We start from the raw sequence: 20,948 nt of genomic DNA on the forward strand, positions 1-20,948 counted from the left end.
TTTAGCAACAGAGAAAAAAAAATTTTTTTTTTAACCCTTATACAGACCAGTGATAACATCCTTTACATATACAGAGCTCTTAAAATCAACCAGAGAAAGAGGATGTTGGGGACACAACGGAGAGCAAGAGAAGCCAGGGCCTTGCTCCCACTGACCCTGAAGCCCAGTGTCTGGAGCACACAGCCCACAGACCCGCCAGGAAGGACGAAAGTTTCCCTGATGATTGGTCCAAGCTGGGACTCGCGGGTGGACTGAGGAATGTTGGCTTTTCCTCAGCTCATTGATCTCTGTGGTAGCCACAGGCAGCCCCTCCCCCACAAGACCCCAAGAATGAGAGGCATGAGGTCTAAACACAGAATACAGCTGCTGCACAAGTTTGTAAGGGTTCTGGGTGCACGCTGACCACGTGGGGTGGGGGTGGGGGGCTCGCACGCCCTTTGTTTCTGCTCCGAACCCCACCCCACGTTGCCATAGCAACGGCCTGGACGTCCAAACCTTAACGCCACCGCTGCAGCTGCCTCAACGGACCCGGCCTTCGGCCACTCCAGAGGGATGGGGAGGCGGTGGGCAGGGTAGACGAGACCGCCCCCTCCGATGCCGGCAGAGGTGGCCGATTTGCTTCCAAGCACGCCCTTCCAGAAGCATGTCTACTATGGGCTGGCCAGCGGCCTGGAGGGTCCTGACGCCCCCACAGCGTCCAAGCAGGTGCGGTCACCATGGCCTGTGCCCCTTTCCCCTTCCCCGGGTTCCCAGCAAGGTATCGGGCCACCTGCCGCCTGGAGAGTATGAACTGGCGCCGCTGAGCGCCATCCCCGTGGACAAGGTGGCGGGGCGTGGACGTGCTCACGCTGCAGGAGAACGTCATGAATGTTACCTGCAAGCTGGAGGGCGAGGAGTGCCCGCACTGCCAGGCGGGGTGGGCCCTGAGCTGCTGAAGCTTGTCCACCGGGCAGCTCACCACCTGGTACCTGTGCGCTGGCAGGAGGTCCTCACCTCGCAGCTGCACAACCTGGAGAAGCACCTGAGCGAGGTGGGCTGCCCACAGAGCGGAAAGCTCTCACCAAGCAGCCGGGGAGGGCAGGTTACTCAGGAAGGGTGTAAACGCAGGAAGAAGATGACCTCCACCCCACAGACGATGATGGACAGAAGCCAGCTATTACCAGGGCCATTTCTGTGACAAGGCCTTTTTGAACCACGGTTTTCTATACTCATAGTCAGCGCTGCCACCATGCAGGTTCTCACACTGAGTGTAAGAAAAAGGCGCAGACTGATAAGCCCCAGAATGAGATTTAGGTGTTGAAGGAGCCGCTGCAGCTTCCCAAGTCTCAGTCAGAGGCTGCATGGCACGCTGTGCAGTCACATTCTCTAAGGGATATGAAATGTAGACTGCAAAAGAGGAAGAATTTCTGAAGGTGATGGATGGAAGGAAGAAGAAAAGCAGAAACTAGTTGATGAAATGGAAATAGTCAAGGAAACGTTTATGAAGGAGTTTAAAGAATTGACTTCGAAGAATTCAGCATTAGAATATCAACTGTCAGAAATCCAGAAGTCCCACACAGGCACAGTGAAAGATGCACGTGAGTTTAAAGAACATTCTCAGTGTTCCCAGGATTTCCAAAATGTGATGCAAGTTCTTGACAGCCAGGAAAGCTCAAGTTCAAAAACACAAGAAAGAGAAGGGTCGGCTCCTATCACATACAGAGAAACTTCGAACCTCCATGATTGACGATCTAAATGCATGTAATGTTTTCTCCAAGAAAAGGACAGAAGAGCTAAGGCAGAGACTCCAGGAACAGAATGAACTGACTGTCACTCAGAGACAACAGATTGAAGAGTTTACCAGTCAACCGTTACACAGTGTCATTAAACCCAAAGGGAACCCATTAACCTGGCCAACTTGGGAAGTGAAGCCACCTGCCTCACTTGTACCTATGAATGCCCGAGCCCCACAGACTTTGGATGTCAAGTCAAGTCTAACAATGGCACAGGGAAGGGAAAATGAACAGAAATTAAATAACAATAAGATCCATTTAAGGAAAGCATTGAGAATAACCCCTCTTACTAAAGAAATAAGAACAGTCTTGGAGCAGTCTGGTGGGGAAATTAGAAACCTTGTGGATTAATGCAGATACATGCATTATTCCCCAAATGATCACCCAAATAGAGTGCTAAGAACCATGGAATCAGCAAGACACAATGGAGAAAGGCAAATCTCTAACGTTCAGCAAATCCGGGAATTCCTTGAACATCAGCTCAGGTGTAAAATCGAGGCGAGAACATACTGATTTCAGAGAGGTACCATGCTTCTCAAGGGGATACCCTTTCACCTGGAGAAATACCTAAGGCAATACAGTTTCCTCCCAAAGCAAACAACTGATTAGACGAAGACCTGTTCTTACTGATAGGACATCAGTTCCAAAAATTAAGAAAAATATCATAGAAGATCATTTTCACAGAAAGTCTTCAACTATTACCTCTCCCTTTAGTTCAGAGGAAGAGTTGGGATGATGAGGACCCCACCCAGGCATGTGCATCCCCAGACTTACTTCCTGTCTCGTCATCTAAAGGCAAGAGTAGCTTTGGCCGGAACAGCGTCAAAAGTGACACAGACTGGACTGAGGGAAATGAAATGCAAGACTCCGATATTTCTCCCAAGGCCACAGGAACCTCCATTAAAACATTAACTGAAAAATTGGAAAAGATGCTTTCAAACCAGAGAAATGTGAGTAAGCCAGTTGGTGGGTGTAATGTCGCTGAGGCGTTCCTCAAAAGAGAATTAGAGGAAGAACTAAAGTGATGGTGAATGGGGCATATTTATATCATCATGAAAGGAAGAAACATCTTTGGAGGGAAAAAACTGGGAAACAGCAGAAAGAATCTCCACCTGTGAAAAATGAATCAAATGCTGCTCAGGTGCCAAGGGCCTGGGGTGCATCGAATCTTAAAGGGCCCCAGGAGAAGGACCTCCATATGAATCAAGCACACGGAGGAGCAGCTCAGTAACTGTGACTGATGGAGTGACTCTTCAGATGTGTAACTGTAGTCCCACATGTCAGAACCCCAGATGCCAACAGGATTTCAGTATCACAGTTTTTCAGTCATCTGCCGGCACGATTCTACTGCCCCTGCCTTATAGTGTTTCCCAGAATAACAAAGAAGCTGATTCAAAGAACAATGGTCTTTTTAATGGCACCTAATAAAGGTTTGAGAAAAATGAAATTGTCAACAGTATTTGGAAGCATATAAAGGTGCCTCAGACTTCTGCTGCTTACATACAACACACCATTGAAGTCATAAATAGTTTTTTCTTCAGAACGGTACTCTGTGTTGAAGTGTATTTTTTTCAATTGATTTTTAAGTGAATTTTTAAAAATTATAGCAGGTTTTAGTTTGAATTAAAACTTTTATAATATCTTTCCTATGTATGTTTTCACATCGGAAGTGTTTCATTATAAAGTTAATATAAAACTTGTATTAAAAAATGCCTCAAAACGAATTTAGTTCTATTCTTGGCAATGACATTGTCAATGGTCAGAAAGTTCATATAAACTGTTTTTGCATTAAAAAAATTCAACCAGAAAAAGATAAGCAGACCAATATGAAAATAGGCAAATGATTTAATGAGACAATTCATGAAAGAAAAATATATGAAAATAATATGAAAACGGGATCATGTCATTAATTATCAAAGAAATACAAGTTGAAATGAGAACCTATATTCACACATCAATTTGACAAAAGTTTGGGGGGGGAAGATAATTGTCAATATCGACCTGGGTGTAAGGAAATGGGGTGCCTTTACAGTCTTTTCTGGTAGGATCAGAAATGTGTACAGCTTTTCTGGGGGGGGGAAGTTTACAGTGGGTGTCAAATGCCTTATAAATGTTCAAAATTATTTCAGTGGCTTATCCAAAAAGTATCAGAGATGTACATAAATATTTATATATATTCTTCAGGTCATTATTTAACATAGTAAAAAGTGGGGGAAACTTCAGGAACAGAGAATTAGTTCAATTTTGGTATACCCATATAATACTGTGGAGCTATGGAAATCTAATTTTCGTAAAACATTTAATGACAGAAAAATGCTCATGAGAGAATGTTGGATGGAAGGGGCACAGAGAGGGGAAAAGTACTTAAATTGATTAACAATCTCTATCTCTAGGTAGTGGGAGTTACCATGATGTTATTTTCCTCATCTGACGTTTCCTTCCAATAAATATGTGTTTATAATTGAAAAGAAAGCACCCTTGTTTTTAGAAAGAGTTCTTTATGCAGACACAGTGACACAAAAGGATCGGATGGCCAGCTGCCATTCCTGCTCCACTGCAACCGAGCTTCCGGCGGACGTGGGATCGGGCAGAGATCCTGGCAGCGTTCTGATGCCAGTGGCCTCTCCACAAAGCCAGGAAAGGAAATTCTAGACTGGTGAGCTCTCCTCCTTTCATGTTCTTAGAGCATTGCGGTGTGAACCATCCACTTTGCCCCAATGCTACCTTGTGTTAAAAAGCACAGTGGAGGGGAAGGTTGAAGGTGATGTGGCTCAAGCTCAAAGCGCTGCAGCTGAGACGAGTGGGCCCAGAGAGCCTGACTCACTCCGCGTTTAAATCAGCTTTTGTGAGGATGAAAGGGAACAGTGAGGCACGGAGGCTCCTTCAAGGTGGGAGACCACAGGTCACCTGAAGGTACCGACACAGGGGACATAAGAATGCAGTGGACCGCAGGTAGCGTTACGTCACTTAGGAGGCAATGTGGTGACCAGGTTATCATGAAGTCACTTCCACCACCACGGTCTCTACTCACAACTCTAACACTTGATCATGACAGTGACTCAACGCGACTTTTCTAATCATTTTTCTCTAGTCCTCCTCTTCCCTGCTGATTTCTATGAGTCCTCGTTCCTACTGCTCTTTGCCTTCCCCTGTCTTTCTAGGCATCGTCCAGCACACTACGAATGGTTGTGTTCCTTCTTCTATCCGCCACATTCACCCTCCTCCTCACCCGCACTGAAAAGTTCTGACGGTTCAGGACGTGAGCTCACCATGTGGACACCCCTTCTTTGCCTATGAACGGTGCCAGCCTGGGGAGATCCCCTTTGTTAGGCCAGGAGGGCATTTGGTGTACAGTGTTGACCAATGCATTAGAACGTCCTCAGAAAGGGGCTGAGGCCCACAGGTCCCAAGGTTCTTCCAAGGGGTTCTCCCAAGAGTAGCTACACAATACAAGGTGCAGATTCCTTGTCTGACCTTTCCAATACAAGAGCCAACCTGTTCCCACTCAACTCTGTTCTTTTCCACTTAATTGTACTGGAAATGCAGAGCCAAGGGGATGAACAACTCCTTGTATTTACCGATATGAGCAACATACTGGCAAACTTCGACAATTCAGCTGTTACTGGTGTGGTGAACGGTATCTGTCAACTTGGCTCGGCCAAGGTACCCAAATATTTTGGTTTAGATGTGGCTGTGAAGGTATTTTGTTCAGAGGAGATGAATATTTAAATCCATAGGCTTTCAGAAAAGCAGATTCCCCTCCCTAATGTGGGTGGGCCTCATTCAATCAGTTGAAGGACTTAAATACAAACAGACTGAGGGCACCCAAAGAAGATCCTGCCAGCAGACGCCAGCTCGTCCCTGGGTCTCCAGCTGGCCAGCCTGCTCTGCAGATTTTGGGCTCACCACCCCCACAGTCATGTGAGCTAAGTCATATGAGCCAATTCTTTCAAATAAGTCCCTCCCCACTCCCCTTCTCCCCACCCCCGCCCCCATCCCTACATCCCTCTCTTTCTGTTATTTGGGAAAACCTAACACAGTTGGTAACAAATTATTTGGGACCCTGCTAACAATTATTTTTGACTCCATGATTATGAATCAGTGAATTAATAACTTTTCCCAAAGTCACCTAGTTTGTTAGTAGCAAAATCAGAATCAGATCTCCTGCCTCCCAGCTCGGCGTTCTTTCTTGTGCATCATAATCAAATCAATGAGTGATTCACTCATAGCCCAGCTCTGTGCCCCATGGTACTGAACCAAGACTATTCAAGCAGGTCACTGTCTTTAGGGTCTTAGAGTCTGTTTGGGGTGACAAGGCAGACACAGTGAAATAATCCTGGAATGGCAAAATCAAATTCCAAAAGCAAGAGCTTTGCTTTCCAGTTCCGGAGCTGGTAATCACATGTGACTGTGTAAGTTCAAACTATTAAAATTACATAAAATTAAAAGTTCAGTTCCTTAGTTTCACTAACCACATTTCAAGTGCTCAATAGCCATGGTGGCTGGGGCTGCCATATTGTACAGCACAAAGTACATTTCCATCACCTTAGACAATTCTGTTGGAGACTAAAACTCCAATGTGAATTCAGAGATGAGACAAACCAACCCATGTTGAAAGTGCCATGGGCATAAGCATCTATGCTTCTTACATTTCTATGGAAGCCCTGCATTGCTTTCTGAATGTAGTGCAAAATCCTTATCAGGGCTACAGAATCTCTTTAAAATGCCATCCCCTGTCACACTTCACTCACTAACTCCACAGCCACGCCACTTTTCCCTGGATGGACCATTCTCAGGGCTAATCTTTACTTTCATCACACAGCCATAGTGAGGTAGTCAGTTAAACGTGATGGATAGAAAACATGTATTTGTCTCCTCTCCCTCCCCAATCCTACTTCAGTGACAGCAAAAGAGTTCCTAAAAAATGAATGAATGAATGAATGAATGAATGAACAAACGAACAAACCAAAGGTATACATGGACAAGGAATAAAGGTCAACACACTTACCCACTTCTTCTGGAGGATGGAAGTGATAACTGCAAGTGGTAACTGAGTTAGCATTTAGGTAGCAAAGATGAAACCTCGGCCTAAGGAGGCAGCATGTGGAAGCCAGCAGGAAGCAAGCTGGCAGGAGACATAGAAACCTGGAAAAGTCAGGAATGGAAGCAGCAGGTCAAGGAGAAGGCATGGGTACTTGGTGGGCATGAGAACTAGGAGACTCGACTAACGTCTTTGCAGGGACCGTTCTCTAGCCCCCATTCCTCACTGTATAAAGCCGGCCTAACACCCCTTTTATACCATACAGCTTACAAGTGAGCCAAGACTCTGCTGGGAGAGGGGTAACCCTTCGTAGTTAACTCAGAAACAGTAGTATAGTCACAGGGTGTCCTGAACACTGCGTTGGCACCAGTCTCATAGAAGAAATACAAAATGCAGTCCCTGCTCTCAAAGATCTTTCAGTCAGTATCAGGTGACATGCGACAATATTGCATTAACAGCTATACTATTCCTTTATGCCCTCTGTTGGGTATGTGAGCGCTGTGAATTTCGGAGGCATTCAGAAACAAAGGACTCTAGGAAATTGAAGTTGCTGGGGAAAGGGTGGAGACAAAGAGTGATTGCATTTTGAGGATGGTAAGATTTGGACAAAACAATTACATCTATTAATTACTTCTAAGGAATCAGAATTCTTCAATGAAACCTTTAAAATGAAACTTTTAAAATGTATCTGCAGGCTCAAGCAGTCAGAACGAGCAGTATGTGTCACATGAGGGCTGCATTTACTAAATTCATTCCAAGCCTTGCTTCAAATCTTGCACTCCATTTGGGGAACTTTTCAAATCAATAAACTCTTAAAACTTTGTGATATTGTCCTTATTGCTGAGAATGATTTCGCTTTGCATATAGTCAGTAACTCTCTGTACTAAACCCCGGAGCTACATGTGACAGTTAAACCAGGGCAAGAGGATGAGGGATTGAAATGGAACTATTCACACTCAAAAGGACACCAGGAGGTATGTCAGTACAGAAACCTGGAACAACTTCTCCCCACTTATGACCAATTATCTTACCTACAGGTCAAGATAAATACTCTAATTCCAAATAGTCTTATATCATGGCAAAATAGGTCTGAAAAAATACCTTGATTTTTTTGTTTGATTGGGCTGGGTTTTTTATCATTATTTTTAATTGTGGTAAAAAGCACTCACATTATATTTACCATTAACTGTGTCTAAGTATACAGCTCAGCAGTGTTAAGTGTATTCACATTGGGCAACAGATCTTTTCCATTTTCCCAAACTGAAACTCTATACCTGTTAAACAACAACTTCCCGTATTCCCCTCCTCTCCGCCCCTGGCAACCAGCATTCTACTTTCCATTTCTATTAATATGAATTTGACCACTTTAGATACCTTATGTAAGTGAAATCATACAGTATTTGTCCTTCTGGGGCTGGCTTCTTTCAGTTAGCATAAGGCCCTCCTGATTCCTCCACCCTGTATGCAGAGTTTCCCTCCTCTTTAAGGCTGCATAATATTCCATTGTATGTTTATACCACATTTTGTTGACCCATTCATTTGTCAATGGACATTTGGGTTGCTTCTGGCTTTGGCAATTGTGAATAATAATGGGTGTACAAATAGTTCTTTGAAGCCCTGCTTTCAATTCTTTTGGACACATATCTAAAAGTGGAAATACTGGATCATATGGTAATTCTATTTTTAATTTTTTTTTAGAGACCTCCATACTGTTTTCCATAAGGGCTGTGTTGTTTTATATTCCTATCAACAGCACACGAGGCTTCCAACCTCTCCATATCCTTGCCAACACTTGTTAGTATTTTTTAATGATAGCCATTCTATTGGGTGTGATGTGACAGTACGCTGTGAGTTTCACTTGCAATGCTTTAATGATTAATGATATTGGGCATCTTTTTACATGTTTGCTGGCCATTGTGTATCATCTTTGGAGAACTGTGTATTATAAAGTCCTCTGGCCATTTTTTAATCAGATTGTTTTTGCTATTGTTGAATTATACTTCTTTAGATATTGTGGTTCAAATAGCAAGTGTATATTTGGCTTATGTTTGTGCAACCATAGAACCTATCTTTTTGAAATTTTCCCAACTAATAGTGTTTGCAACAAAGAAGATGGCATCTTTCCTACCAGAACCTCAAATTATCAGTAACTCCCACATTGGTTAGAATTAGATTCGACTATATAGAATAGCACCCAAAAAAATGTGGCTTAAATAAGATAAAGTTTACTTTTCTCTTATATAAAAGAAGTCTAGAAGTAGGTATTCTATGTTGCATCGGCATGGGCTGTGAGCCCAGGCTCCTTCTCTGGTTCACCCACCCGCCCACAAGGAGGAAAGAGAGGGAAGAACAAGCCTTGCCCTGCACACACCTCATTGGCCAGAGTTAGTCATGTGATTCTCCATAATAACATGACGGTACACGCGTCAGTAGTTAAAAAAAAATTCAACAAAATGATAAATCCTTAATGTTTTACTGGACAGATGCTGACTAGAATATATGACTATGTTATTAATACCTCTTTCAAACAGTCTTTTTGAAGCTAACTAGCTTTTCCCTTCACTGCTAAATATAAGAAATTCTCATATTATACCTTCTGAGTATAGGGAATTTTTTTCTCAGCAATCACAAGGTAATTTTTAGGATAGGTCTTAGATTGAACTTATATATTAAATAGACTTTCACAAAATTTATTTTAACATCTAATTTTGATTACTTTCTAACACTACAACACCTAGATGCAGTAGAAACTAAAAATGTCATCATTCCACTACCCCCAGATTCCACTGCTAAGGAGGAAAGGGAAGACAAATATTGGGGGTTAGGCAATAATGTCTTACACCCCCAAACGGCAGTCTCTTGCTCAAGTTAAAATAAAGGTAATAATAATACGGTCCTTGTGACGCAATTCATCAGGCATCACAGGATTTTCAAAATGACACAAATCTCATCATGCTTCTCGCCTGTTTGTAACCGGTCCATGGCTCCCCAACACTGTCCACAACAAAGGATCATTTTATATACACTATCCAAGGCCACCTTCTCTAGTTGCCTGCCTTTTCTACTGCCCTGATCTTACATCCACCCTTAGCTCCAACCCCAAAGAACCACATACTTGCAATTTCTCAAAAACACCCTCTTTTTACCCCTGAGCCTTGGCATACGCACGATCCCCTGCCCCGAGCCTTTCCTGCCCCTTGGCTGGGAAACCACCACCTCATCACAGACCTTGGGTAATATGGCCCCTTTATTATTCGGGTAGATTCCCCAGGCAAAGCAGGTGTAAGATCAAAGACTGAGCTCTAGAAGATTATGAATCATGTCCCCCAGCAGTGGCAGGTGGGGGTAACATGGGGGACGGGGGTGGCTCAGTGCCTTATAATCCTTTACTTGCAATTCCAAAGTCAAAAATGATCTGAGAATTCAAAAGTTTTCCACATCTCAGTTGGCAACAAACCTGACCTGAAATAACATGAGGCTACTTTTAATCTTTATCCCACTTAGTACAAATATTCATGCATTTCACTGAAGAAACATTAATGTGTTTGATTTCTGGGTTCTGCCTCAGGCCCTGTCGGGGGTATTACATAAAATCCAAAAAAAAAAAAGGCTGAATTACAGCCTCAAAGGCTTTAGCTAAGGGACTGCGGAACTGTGTTTCATTTCTCAACAATGAAAACCGTACTAGCCCCCACTTTCACGTCTGTGCTTGAAAGAGTGTATATGTGCCTCTCAAAGGAAACAGAAGAAGGGAACTTGTCCAGTGGGGATAGAAAATAAGCCATTTGAGGGAGTATTCATAGCCACCCTTGATATATGACCTGATACCAACGCCCCCCTGTCCATACCTTTGACCTTCATCTTTCTCCCCTTAGAGTGAGTTTGCCAACCAGGGCAATGTAAACGTGTCAAGAGGTGGACCTTATTTCCTGGGATCCTGGGTGCCTTAGGGGCCCATCATCGGATCCAGCTTTCAGCGTCTGCCAAGTCCCCACACTCTGCCCCTGGCTTCTGGCGAGTGTGCTCAGCCAGACATGTGGGTTTGCAGCTCCTGTAAAAGCATGGCTTGTCCTCAGACATATGGTCCATATTTATAAAAAGAAACCACACCTTTCTACATATTCATTTGGCCAGGGAGTTACTTTAGGCATTGCAGGCTGCATTAACAGTGGTCCATTAAATTCACGGAATTATGTGATAACTGTATTCAAGGTGACATTTACACAATTTAAAACATCACAGTGATTTCAGTACAGGCCCTGGAAGCAGAGAATCTTTTTTATAGGTTTACCCATGCTCAGAAGTTGGTGTACATTTTCTTGAACCTCTCAGTACTTGACCAAAGCAAAACGAATTAACTCGTTATTAAGCTGTCCCTGCAAGACAATTATAAGATTAAATTAGAGCTCTAATCATATTTCTTCTGGTTTCTATGATTTCCAATCTTAACAGCGTTTCCTAAGCAAATGAGATGTTTCAGATAATAAATTATGATCACGGTTCAAGATCTGCTAATATTTGGGAATAGTTATTCTAATTTATTATTAAGAGCAGCTACTTAGAAAGCCAGAAAAAAAGTTCAGTTCTCCATAGTCCGGGCACAGTGCCCGGGAAATGCGGTGTTTGCCCCGAGGGAAGCCGTGGGGTTTTGGAGAAATGTGTGCATTCCTTCATCATGCCTTTACTGAATCTTTACCATGTGTCAGGCACAACATTAGACATCGCAAATATAAAGACAGATGAGACACCACCTCATCCCTTGAGACGGGATGGATTTGAGACATTGAAAACAAGAGTAGAAAGAACAAAAAACCTTTAGGACTTGATGATACCATGTCTCAAACTAGAGAGTTTTTCTGTCACAGGTAGAGACTGTATCTTACTTCTGTTCTTTTAGTTTCGAGCACAGTTGTGGGCTTACAGACTAGAGTTGGGCTAATTAACTGAAATGGAAAACTGAAAAGAAATTAATAAATTTATCACTAAGTGAACTACAGGGCGAGTCCCTAGGGGCAGAGGATTTTTTTTATTTTTCTAACTCATCATCTCACTTCAAACTTACCCTTACCCCACAGAGCTCTCAAAAAAACTACTGAGTGAGTGAATGAGCCTGGGTTTTTCTGTTATTTTCCCTAGAGCTAGACCTCTAAAGCCTATCTTGATATAAAAGTGGTACTGTGCTAATATGACTGTATTTTTCCCATGTGCAGGATGCTGGGTTACCATGGTGATTATAACTTATCACTGCTTTCCAGTTATTTTTTTCTAGTTGCAATATAACTAGAAATACTCCTGTGTGCCATCCGTGGAAAACAGTTGGGAATACCATTGTCACAGGTTCCCAATCAAATCCCAGTGCCATTTAAAAACCAAGAAATAACATTTTAAATTGTGATATCATGTCCTTATAACGGAATCTTATATTGCCCTTTTCATCACCAATGCTAGTTTCTGTCTGTCATTTCAAGTATATGGAAATAAGTCCAGAAAATAAAACAAATTATACTATTTGACATAAGGAGAAAAACTCTTCTTCTATTGCACCTTCGATCATTAGCGTGATTTTTAAAACCCCAAAATAAGCACAAGTTGGGGTGACAGTATGTGAGGAAGGGTATTATCTCATAAAACGGAACAAATACAATATGTATTCTCTTGGAATTGTAGCCTGTAGGGAATGAAAATGAGATGTCATGCTGTTAATATAAATGCATCCAGATTTGCAGAACTCAGAAGGAAAAGCAATTTCCTCTGTGGTCATCTGTGGCCACTGTTTAGAGTGAACCACTCATTTTTCTACAGTTAAAAATAAGGAAAATAATTTCAAAGCAAAATAACAACTTTGAAGTTTATTTTCCTGGTTATAAAAGCAGACTATCTAAATTCGCTTTCAATATTACCTTTTTAGGGTATTTTCCCAGCTTCAGTATAGAAAACAGTTTTAAGGTTTAAAGAAGTACAATCAAAGATAAGCAAGAGGAGGGATGAAACCATGAAGGGAAGAGGGGAAATGAGATGCAGAGACAAAGGAGGAAGGAAATAAAAGAGCGAGGAACGGAAGAAATCGTAGCTGACATCATTCAGCTTATTGTCTTCCATGAATAGTGGTCTTTGATTAATATTTGTTGCTCAGTTGCTTCAACACAATCAGGGCTCAGTGTAACTTATATGACGCAAATACACTGCCAAACCTTTCCGCAGCCCCTCTTTGCCTAGCCCAGGATCACAGAGCTACATGACTTACATGTCAGTTCCCTGGGGCAGAGACTTTCCATTCGATGCTGCAATTTCCAGAAAAAGTAATAATAGCTAACATTTATATAACTCCTACTGTGTGTAAACCCTTCTCTAAGTACTTTACATATATTGTGTCAGTTAATCCTAAAAACAAAGTGATTATATCACCACCGTCCCCACTTTACAGATAAGGAAGACAAGGCACAGAGAAACTACAGTAAGAAGTCATTAAGTAGCAGAATTGGGGTCTTTCTCCAGTACTCTCGCTCTGAACCACAATGTTACATGCCTCTTGAGAAGGTTTGTCCAATGGGCAACCCCCAGCTTCTGGCCCCAATGTTCAACATCAAATTACAGAATGTAAATATAATAAAGAAACATAATAGAAATTGAAAAGGTTTGAAAACCAAAATTGATAGTGGGCAATTTGGTTTACATTCACTTAAAATTTTCCAAAATGAATTGCCTCTGTACAGCACGATGCTGTGACAATGCATCTCTCCTCGACCATGAAGGAAATGTAGGGTACACCAGAATATAAATATTTAGGAGTACAGCTGAGAACACTTAGATAGCAATTCAGAGGTGTGTTTTCTGAAGGTTCCTACTTCTCTGGGATCTCCAGAATATTTGTATCTTGAATACTCTTAACTAAATGCAGCTATAATAAATATAACCTGTAGTAATCACAAGACATAACAGTTTTCAAACCAAAGAGAAACACTTTTAAGCAATTGTAAAAGAACTAACTGGAAAGCTAAACACCTAGAAAGGATGGATGGTGGGTAGACCCTAGACAGACATGCATTTCAGTATTCAGTAACCGATATATCAGCTGTTAACTATGTGTATGGCACTGCTAGAAAGTGGGGAGGGGAAACACAAAAGTCAGAGGCTTCAAGGAGTTCATCTCCAAATATGCAGGAAAAGTAATGTATTTTCCAACATTTTGTACTCCTCGTAAACATACATTCCCCTTTGAAAAAAATTAAATTCGGACTTTTAATATTTGGCAACTTAACTGGAATTTCGACGGGACTGGTGGGACAGCCATTATCGACAACTGAGGTCTCTGCTTGTCCCTTCGGGTCCCATAAGAAACAAAACTCATTACAGTAACAAGGAATGGGGGCGACTTCATTCAAACTTTATTCAAATTGCCTCTTTGATCTTTCTCTCTAAGGTCCTACAGACTTACAGTTTGTATCCTACAATTCAGCTCTCAGTTATGTGTCATATTACATTACCTCTTTGCTAATCTTTTTTCCCCAAAATAAACGTGAAATTCTCTGGTTGTGGAGACCATTTCTTTTACTGCTGTAATATTTATAGAACCATGGCCCCTGTACTTCATTCCCCAAAGGTGTTAAAGTCTACACACACGCACGCACGCACGCACGCACGCACGCACAAAGGAATTTTCAAATTGCTTAATTTTTTTTTAACCTCTGTTGATTAGATGTCATGAAGGAAGCACAGTCTTCAGCAATTTTTCTTAACATTTCCTTTTGTTCCACTTCCATCCACTGCCATCGCACATTGCTGCTGCATGTGCTCCTCTTAAAGAAAACATCCTCACTTCTAACTCTCTGACTTCATTCTAACTCCTATACCTATCAAAATAATCTTTTTGTTTTTCCCTTTCTTTGTTTTTTAATGGAGATATAATTCACAGACTATAAAATCAACCCTTTTTAAAAAGCGTACAATCCAGTGGTTTTTAGTATATTCACGAAGTTGTGCATCCATCACCACTATCAAATTTCAGAACATTTTCATCACCCCTGAGAGAAGCCCCACACCCATTAGCAGTCACTCAACATTCCCTCGCCCTCCAGCCCCTGGCAACCAGGAAATCTACTTTCTAGCTCCTTGGATTTACCGGTTCTGGACATTTCATATAAGTGGAATCATACAATATGTGGTCTTGCATCTGCCTTATTTCATTCAGCATAATGTTGTCAAAGGTGTTGTAGCATCGCTTTTTAGGGCTGAATAATATTCCAATGTATGGCTGTACCACATTTTGTTCATTAATTGATGGCCATTTCGGTGGAACCTGCACTGTATTTTAAATAAATTAACATATAATTTAATTAATTACATAAAACAAAATATTTAACTTGTTAAAAGAAAATAATCTGCCCTCTGGGCTCAAGGTATTGCTCTCTGGGTCGTCAGCCCTGCCTTCTAAGTTATTCTTCCCTTTTTATAAAGAGGAGCACATATTAGCAGCTCAGTAGTTTCCTCAGCCTGCTTCCCGTCTCTAATATCCTAGAAATTCAGCAGCCTTCCTTCGTTTCATTCTGTTTTTGTTCCTTTCCATTCACACTGGCAGTGTTTATGCTAGTATAAAATTCTCATTGAACTTTGGGTCTCCCATGTATGACATGGAAATTCAATTCATTAGACTAAAGGCTCATCCTTTGGTCTTTTCTAGATAATCCCATTTCTGTTTGGCTTCTGCTGAGATAACTGAGGAAATTCATGAGTCATACGACTAATCCCTTCAGAGTCCTCTGTGTGACTGAATACTGTCACTTTTTGTTCCTTCCAAGGCATTAGCAAAAGGTTATCTAGCTACTCCCTTGGCTTTCTGTCTAGAGCACACGTTCCTGTGAATATCCAAATTTTAGCACTTTTTACATACTGAAATGACTGGGAATTTTCCAAATCATCAAGTACTGATTTATCACAGGGTATTCCAATTTCTTCTAGTATTTACACTGTTCCAGCCCTGGAATTAACCACTTCTTGGAGGAGCCCTCATTCCTTTTACTGAACAGTGGTTATTTAGAAATAAAGTCATAGGTGTGCTCATTGCCACTGGAGAGCTCATAAACTACCTCTGAGAAGCTAGGGGGAAAATACACATACACACACATATATATGTATAAACACATATATTTGCATAGTAACCCATGCATACACACATCTACGCATATTTTTATAGCTATTTGTATATATACAAGGTTGGACAATTAAGTTCGCCAACTCATCCTAGAAAAAGTGCTATGTACCTCATTGCTGAATATCACTATGGTCACCTTCGAAGTACTCCCCTTGGGAAGCTGTGCACTGACGCCAGTGCCTGGTCCACCCTTCAAAGCAATTTTGGAACTCTTTTTCTGGAATGACCATCAGAGCTGTCGTCACATTACCCTTGATGCCCTGAATGTCATCAAAATGTCTTCCTTTCAATATTTCCTTTATCTTTGGGTAAAGAAAGAAGTCATTGGGGGCCAGATCAGGTGAGTAGGGAGGGTGTTCCAATACAGTTATTTGTTTACTGGCTAAAAACTCCCTCACAGACAGTGCTGTGTGAGCTGGTGCATTGTCATGAAGCAAGAGCCATGAATTATTGCTCAAAAGTTCGGGTTGTCTTTTTCACGCAGCCTTTCAGCACTTCCAAATAGTAAACTTGGTGAACTGTGTGTCCAGTTGGTACAAATTCAAAATGAATAATCCCTCTAATATCAAAAAAGGTTAGCAACATCGGCACAACAAGTTCGTGAACTTAATTGTCACACCTCGTATATTAACACCTTTGACTTTATAGTGGTAAATGCAATTTTAGTCCAGTCTTTTCACTTTCCTTAATTGTAAATGATTTCTACAATAGTAAAAAGCCTACCTCGATTTACAATATATTCACTTATTTGTCCAATCTTTGTACGACCATGAAGTAGTTACAGAAATACTAACCAAAACCCCTGTAAGAAACAGATTTCCTAGCTAAAGTACAGTATTTGTGTAGTTATTTCCTTCGTTAGCCTTACAATATCCAGTCACAGTATTCTTTCCTAAAGTTACACAGGCTAGTTCTTTCTTCCCCATCCCCTTCAATGTGGTTTTGTTATTTACTTGTAATAAAATTAGGCTTATTGGCCACTATATCCATGTGGATGTCCCCCACATCCTGGTTGCTTTTAATTATCTATTTATGGCGGGCAGGGGCCACATGAAACAATACTACCATGCTTCCTCGAAAATAAGACCTAGCCAGACAATCAGCTCTAATGCATCTTTTGGAGCAAAAATTAACATAAGACCCGGTCTTATTTTACTATAATATAAGACTGAGTCTTATATAAGACCAGGTCTTACATAATGTAATATAAGACTGGATCTTATATAATATGAGACCGGGTCTTATATTAATTTTTGCTCCAAAAGATGCATTAGGGCTGATTGTCCAGATAGGTCTTATTTTTGGGGAAACATGGTATGATGCTCAGAATCAAAACCATACAAAAAGGCATCCACTGACTGGTGTCAGCACCTGCCTATCGCTACTAACCCAACCCATATCCCCTTCAAATTCAACTGATTGGATGAGGCCCACCACATTACGGAGAGTAATCTGCTTTACTCAAAATCTACTGATTTACATGTTAATCTCATAAAAAATATATTTTCACAGCAACATCTACACTAGTGCTTAATTATCTGGGTACTGTGATCTAGCCAAGTATTAATAAAATTAAATATAAAATTTAACATTTTGCCAAGTAAATGAAGAGATTCTCCTGTTTCCTTTAAAACTTTTATGATTTTAGCTTTTATATTGCGACACACGATCTATCTCAAAACAATTTTTGCATGTGGTGAGAGACAAGAGTTGAGGTTCATTTTTTTAAACATGGTCATCCAGATAGTCCAGTATCATTTGTCAAAAGCAGTTTCCTTTCCCATTGGGATTACTCTGGCTCCTTTGTCAGAATGCTCATGACCATGTACATGACAATATTTATTGGTTCTCTATTCTGTTCTTTATTCTAGTTGACATGTTGTTTTTATACTGTTTTATCTGCTCTGTGTTCATGTGCCTTGTGATTTAGTACACATGTAATTCAATGCAATAGATTGTGGTTGGGTTGCATAAAATATTTTGAAAAAGTAATCTGCTCTCTGTCAATATAAATATATACATATGTGTATATATATATATATATATATATATATATATATATACACACACACATATATATATGTATATATATACATGTACTTTAAAAAGTTACATAGAGGGACTTAGTATCCCTTAATACATATATAATTATGTTACATAAAAGAACTACAAATTTCATTAGTCATATTTTGTTCATTGTTAATAATTCTAAAGAAGGTGGGAAAAATGATATTCTTATAATGCATTCGATTTTAAGTTTCTCATCATAGAGCTGCAATCTCTTCCAATAAGTTGGTTTCAAAGCACAGCCTATGTAGTAGTCAGCTCTGTTGATCAGAACATGGGGCCGATAAAAATTGTTTCAGAGCTCCTCTCCTCATCACATCACCAGTTAGCTTCTTTAGAGAAAATCCCTAATCCATATTAAAAGCTGAATCCCAAAACCTGCTATAAATCTTGAAAGTGCATTATTCTGAGGTGAAAGAAGATGGATAAATACGAACATTTACCAAAAACACTATAAATACACACTGAGGTAGTGGTGGTTGGCCCAATATTCATGTTTATATATAAATTATCTTCGTTCACTTTGTAGAGAAATGTAGAAAGGAGGATGATTGTCTTTCTATTTCGCAATTAAAAATAGTATGCCAGCTCTAAGTTATTACACTGAAGTAAAGCAAAATGTTTTCCAGGGTCTGCTGCTTTTAACTTATTCTCTTGGAAAATCTCTTGTATGTGAAGCCAATACACTTAACAACATGAGTTTTAAGTGTTTTCAATGATGCCTTGATTAGAAAATGCTTAGTTTGGTTAAGTGGCAGGAAAACAATGACAAATCTCACTGACAGTTGAGACTAATGCTCACCACCGTTGATTAGTATAAGGGGAAGGTAATGCCTGGCTTCTGAGAAGGGGTGCATCTTTATGTACAGAATGTTTTGCAACTGTAATTTCACAAATGAAGAATTTACGCTTAAAAACTCAGCATCAAATTTTCCATGGCAACATTTCCTTAGACTCCTGGTGTGTAACATGCCTATAATCATTTTTCATTACATGGTCTAGCTGACTACAGGATATGTTCATAGCATTTCAAATCAAACTGGGTTATAATTTAAAGCTGGGGGGAGGAAATACATTATTCTTATTCACCTTTAACTTTAGAAAAAACAATGAAAGGAAGGGACATAGTTTTTCATGTTTATTTACCACTTAAATCTCTATGGGTGAGTAGTTAATACAGAGCAATAATGTAGTAATTAATGATAACTGGATTAAGAATTTGGGGGGAGGGATTTTGGAGATTTTAGGACTTTAGTGACAGGTGTCAATCTCTTTTTTCTTGGCAATGACTCGAAGACCGTGATCGGGTGCGGACACGAGTGTCAGCCTAAAGGATACGGAGTCGAAGTACAGATTCGTGAGGAACAGTGGGCTTTACAGATTACGTTTCAAAGAAAACACTGACCAAGAAGGAAAACTGAAGATTTTATTTTTTAAGGCTCCCACAACGGAGACTGTATCAAAGTGTAGGTTCTAACCATCTTATATTTTAGGTAAATATTACTTTGAACCACATGAAATTGTCTGTATTTGACCATCATTTTATGTACAAAAACAATTTCATATGATTCAACTAAATATTTTAAAGTATAAAATACTTTATGATTCAACTAAATATTTGATTCAACTAAATATTTTGATTTAGTTGAATGATTCAACTAAATATTTTAAAGTATAAAATACTTATTATAAAGCCCAAGTACAGATTAGGGGTCATTACAAGTTTATAATGATTTTTATGCCAAATTCCTAATCTTTATCTGTTTCGCTTAAAGGCACAGACAATTCGGGCATTTTTCTCATAATTCTGGCCAAATTTGTTTAGATCAGATTGAAAACCATTACAAAAGCTGCCCTTGCCTGATCTCCAAACATTCTCAGAGTTGCTTATTCAGGTTGGTTTCTGTCATTTTTCAAACCTGCATTGAAAAGGCAGTTGGTCTCTCAGAATAATAAAAATCTTAGAACCACTGACTGAGGTCGAACATTTCTTATTTTTCAGCGACTACTCTAGTATTGTCTTAAACAGACACCAAGCATGCTCATTGTTTCAAATACAGCCACCATTATTAATCATTCTCATTATTGATTATGTGTCACTTTCATTGGGGTTACGTGGTTTTCGGCAAAGAACAAATATATTTCTCAGTGATTGAAAAGACCTTGAAAGATGACAAAGCAATAGTGACAGGAAGCTATTATTACCAAGCCCTAAGGTTTCGCTTTTAAATATATCAGTAAGTGCATCATAACCATTTCGTAGGCATGTTTCAGAGCAACCTTATGAGCAAGCTCTGTGACGTCGCAATTTAAAGGACCGGTCCGTCTAAGACACTGAAAGAAGATGACCTTGAAAACTATTTCCCAAATTCTTATTTTACTCATCTGTAAGAACTGAATTATAACAATGCTTTACCTATTAGGGTGGTGCAAAAGTAATTGCAGTTTTTGCAATTATTAACCTTTGAAACCGCAATTACTTTTGCACCAACCTAATACTTCCACAGTTGTTGTAATGAAATTAATGAATGTATCTAATGAGCTATTTATATGGAAATGATCTACAAATTTCAAAGCACCAAATGCAAGTGAAGCTATTTAGAAAAATAAAGTAGAATAAAGGGTATTTAAAAGAAAAAGCAGGCTCTGAAATTAAGTTAATGACCGTTCTTAGAGTGAAAACTTCCAACATGCACCCTACAATCAGGGAATAGTAACAAAGACGGTCATGGCTGGTGTTTGGTTTACTGTGACAATCGTTCTCAAGTTTAAAGTGCCCGTGTCTTGCATCTGGTGAGCATGGGGAGGGTGCAGAGGGCAAGGCGGAGGTGAGCAGAAGCAGAGGCCACTACCTGGTGGCAGGCTGACCGCAGCCAGGACCACCGGCCGTGAGTTTCAGCTGCACCTGCATCCTAGCTGC

The 20,948-nt window shown here is 40.3% G+C and overlaps 1 pseudogene; it reads left to right on the forward strand.

Annotated features, from left to right (window-relative positions):
- The first annotated feature begins 594 nt into the window (after positions 1-594).
- On the forward strand, positions 595-3,037 carry LOC109435209 (cilium assembly protein DZIP1 pseudogene; annotated as a pseudogene).
- Positions 3,038-20,948: the final 17,911 nt, after the last annotated feature.

This window comes from Rhinolophus sinicus, chromosome 6 (assembly GCF_057876585.1).
Source record: "Rhinolophus sinicus isolate RSI-liver-muscle chromosome 6, RSI-T2T, whole genome shotgun sequence".
In the NCBI taxonomy this organism is placed as follows: Eukaryota; Metazoa; Chordata; class Mammalia; order Chiroptera; family Rhinolophidae; genus Rhinolophus; species Rhinolophus sinicus.